The sequence below is a fragment of the Geospiza fortis genome, unplaced genomic scaffold (assembly GCF_000277835.1).
Source record: "Geospiza fortis unplaced genomic scaffold, GeoFor_1.0 scaffold271, whole genome shotgun sequence".
Lineage (NCBI taxonomy): Eukaryota > Metazoa > Chordata > Aves > Passeriformes > Thraupidae > Geospiza > Geospiza fortis.
Window position 1 is genome coordinate 2,687,850 of NW_005054405.1, and position 4,609 is coordinate 2,692,458.

Here is a 4,609-nt window from a genome sequence, read left to right on the forward strand (position 1 = left end):
AAACCATGCTTTCTTACACAACATTTTGGGGGTGCCAGCTGCACTAGCAGACCTTTGAGGGGGTGGTGTCTCTGTCTGGTTTGAGTGACCTGTGTGAGGATTCTTGCAGTGGGCTTCACAATGTGATGAGGAAGAGATCAGATTATTGAGAATTTCTCATGGAAATTAACTTTTATCTAAGAATAACGCTGAGAAATAATGTCAGCTCTAAGAAACTCTATGTAGCTAGAAGTAGTTGCTGTTTTTCTTTTAGAAAATACTTCTAAATATGCTGTAAAATTAACATGAGCTTCTGGATAAATACAGATAGAGTTTGAGTGTCTGATCTATTCTTACTCTTTTTAGGCCATCATGACTGCGCGACCTATTTCCAGAGAGAGCAATAAGATGTCTTATTTAGGTATTGATGTTTAAAAGCTTAAAATGTAATTGCAAAAAAAGTACTGTTTGATTCTTTGGGTAGAAGGTGGTGTTTCTTAAATTTTGCTCTGTACAAGTACTGTGACTTATGGTTTAAGCATAATTTCTTCCCCCTCTTTAAATTTAAGAAATAAATCTCATACAGGAAAATTTCAAAGTATTCCACACAATTTTTGTTTATTTGAGAAACTGTTAAAAGCTACAGTGTGCTTTGCATATTGTTGTATATCTTTGGTTTATTGCCAGTAAGAAATTGTATGTATATTTAAAATATTCTAGTAGTCAGTAATGGTTATTGTGTCTGGTTGTTGCTTCCCAGAAGGCAGAATCTCTTTATTCCATATGGCGTTCAGGAAGTCTGATCTTTCTGTAGTCTTTAAGAAAGCATACATTTTTAATGTTAGGTCTGTCCCCTTTCCAATCTGAGAGCCTGCTACTCTGAGTAGCAGTTCTGACTCAGAATCCTTTTCTTGCATGGTCTCTTCAGTTCCAAACAGCTTTGTCTGCAGTCAGAGGTTAATCCTTCTCCTTGAGCAGTGCCATCAGAACCTGACACAAAATACTACCTTTTACATTTTACCTTTCTGTGAGCTGAGCTGCTCTAGATAATGCTTGAAAAATGCTGCAGGGTTTCTTTCTATAATAATTAAAAATATATCACAGTATTTATTAAAGTCTCTGATAATAATAGCAAATGAGTTTGCAGCTTTTTTAATACCATGTTTTTGACATTCAGCATAAAATGGAGTAGCTGTATACATGCCTCCTGTTATGCCTTCTGTTCCTTATGGACCTTTTTATTCCAAGTCCACTGTGAAATTTGACTGTAAAGGACTACCACAATGCTGCTGCCTTTTAGGATTTGTTGGATCTGAGCTCTGTGAACTTTGCATGTCATCTTTCTCAGTTTTGCAGGATTTTTGTTAGCTTTGGGCAGGGGTTTCTGGGAGTGCACTTGCTTTTTTGGTTGTGGTACTCCTAGCTAGTATTTTTTTTTCTCTTCAGAGAGGTCCTCAGATAGCTCTAAAAGAAAACAGTCTCCATTTCAAAAGCAACCTTAAGCCATCCATAATTTAAACTAATCCTTAAATGCTGCCTGGAATCAACGTGTAAGCTTCCATTGGTGTGAGAAACCTTTGCTCTGAGATACAGACTAGTATGTGCAAATTCTATATTCAGTATCTTTCATGTTTTGGTGCTGTATCTGCTTTCAGGTGTCAGCCACTTGTTAGGAATGTTTTCAAGGACACAGGATGAGTGTCAGTCACACTACTGATACATGCATTTATTTAACAGCTCACTCCCAGAGACTTGCTGCTTAAAAGAAAATGGTGAGTGGGTGTGCTTGCTTGGTTTTTTTGGGCAGCAGTTTGTTGCGGAGATGTTGCTGTAAGTGCAAATACAGAACTGCCTTGAATCTCTGCTCTGTAAGTTATTTGCCTTCATTGTTAGCTCTGTTGGGGGTTCCTTCCTCTCTACACCTTTAAATTTGTGTCATCCTCTCTTCTCTGTTGGAATTTTGAGCTAATCTAGAAGTGGATCAAATCGAGTAGTTGGGCTGTCATCTCACAGGCTGGCAGGATGCTTGATATGGGTTTTGCCAGATTTATGGCAAGATGAGCTCAATCCAGAGCAAATGAGTTGTATCAGTTAACATTTTAGTTGCTTAGTTTGTGTTTTCTTCTAGTTATGAAGATGGACAGTTTTGGAATTTTTTTGTTTTAATAATTTATTATTTCGTTCTTAAGTTGTACTGGTTCTGCTTAAAACACTGTTTAATGAGCTCTTCCTGTTAAAATTTGTTTGATAGGCAAGATGAATCATGTCTTCATTTAAATAGGTTGAGTATGGATTAACTTCATTTTTCGGAGCTGCTCTTTTAGATCTACTCTCAGTTTGATACGGATTTTCCTGTCCGAAAACGGGTTGGTTAGATTTCTCACCAGGATTTCCCCCAGCCTGCAGGAGTAATTTCAGTGCTGTGTCTGTTTGAAAATACCTGCCAGCCCCAGGACTCTCCTTCTCTTGACTACAAATCTTTTTGGTTGGTTGGTTTTGCTCCTCCTGCCCCATTTGGGGAAGGTAGAGAAAACCAGCACAAAAATGTGATGTTGAAGAGTAAAAATGGAGGTGATCAAAACCCTACAGATTAGTGTATGAGCTGCCTTTTTTGGGATCCTCTCCTCACTTTTTATTCTTTTTTATTATGAGTCTGTTGGGGGAATTTAAAGCTTTTTTCTTTATATTTTAAAGAATGTATCATTCTTACAGTTGTCAATTGTATTAACAATGTTTTTTGGAAATATTATCTGAATGCATATAAAGTAGAAATGAAACCACGTGTGTGTGGTTTGGAACATGATTAATTTTTTCTAGAAGTGACCTAGGTATGTATATTTTTTAATAAATAGTTCTTGACAACACTTTGTTACTTCTCTGTAACAGTCTTCATGAAACAAGAGAAATCAGTTGTATAATTTTATTTTTCTCTATTTTAATGTACTCACTTCCACAGCATCTGTGGAAATACAAAGCACTCTTCACAGTAGTTGCTAGAATGGCAGATTTTTCTTCTTTGCCTCCTGGAAGTATTTGTTCTTTTTGGTCTTTTGTGGGTCTTAAAGCTTATAGTGTTACAGTTCAGGTTCATGAGTCATTTTGAACTATCAGATGAGGTAATTCTTAATTTAAATTTAGGTTTTGATGTGTCAGAGTCACGAAGTTCAGTAAACATGATTTTATTTGAAATTATTTTATCTTACTATACAATATAATTGGTGTAAAATATTCGGGTAAATATTTTTATTTGAGAGCAGACTCAGCTTAATTTAATCTCTGAAAAACTGCAAACATAGTGACTTGGTTGAAACTGTGACAGCATCTGGCAGTCATTTGAGCAGGTGTTTGCATGATGATATTAATATTACACACACACTCTTCCAAATTTGTTTATTGACTTTTATAATTCTATCATCAACAAATGTGATTATAATGCTTTTTATGTGTGTTACTGCCTGATACTGTTACATTTTAAAATAGGGTTTTTCAAAATATTTTGGAGGCACTGTATTTTAAAACAGATATTTCTGCTCTAAAGCAGATGTATGTTGAAGTGTGTTTTAGGGAAGGATTTTCAAAATAGAGTTCTGGCAGTCTGGTTTAAGAGTTTTTTGCTCAGGGAAGGGCAGTGTGCAGTGTTGAAGAAGTATTACTTTGTGAGCAGCATCTCTCTGAAGGCTCCCAGTGTAGCTGCTTTAGTCTGCTCAGGGCTTTCAGGGAGCATCTGGACAGCTAAAACCAAGGCTACTGCTCAAAGAGGTCGCTCAAGTCCTTCAGGTTCCCTGGTACTGTTTCACTTGGCAGTAACTGCACAGGCTGCATCTGGAAAAATAGGATCAGTTGTTATTCCTGAAGTGTCAGAAATCCATGCAGAAGGCCCTCAGAAGTGTGGCAAAAACTGCTGGTGAGAGATATCACTGTACCCTTTCCTCATCTTCCTTGGTGTCCAGATGGGAAAAGGAGGATTTAAATTCTTCTGGTGCTGCTGTGAGTGTGTGCATTATTCCTTATTGTCATCTGTGCTGGAAGAGCAATCTTTTAGTAGGACCCCTGCCATTTTCCTCAACACAGTGCAAGAAAATGAATATATTTCTGTTCTGCTTAGCCAGTCCTTCAGTGTTTCAGCCAAACTGACCTTTCCTTCCGTTTTACCCCACAGGCTTCTGCTGTCTCTTTCCAGCAGTAATATGTTCTGTCCTTTGTGACCTCCATGGGTGGTGTTCTGAAGACCTGATTGGATTTTATCTGTGCCCTTTCCATCACCTACTGGGACATCAAAATTCTCTGCCTTGCTTTCTATTTTTTTTCCCCTGTTATTTTTGCTTATTATGCTGTTGCTGTGTTTTCTGTGGCAATTTTGAACCATTGTACAGACCATCCAGAGCTGGGGGAAAATCCCAGCTGTTCTGACAGTCATCTTGTGTCTTCAATGCAAAATAGGGGAGCAGGGGGGGCTTGAGACACCATGCTTGAAGTCCTCAGGTAGTTTCTGGGGGATATTAGTGGCAGTAATCATACTTACTGTATCAAATCTAAAATAGAAACAAGGGCTGCAGAATCGATCCCTGCTGCAGTGTCTGAGTACATTTGGGTGTTTTGCTGTGGTGCTGGTGGTGGTGCCTGAATTCCT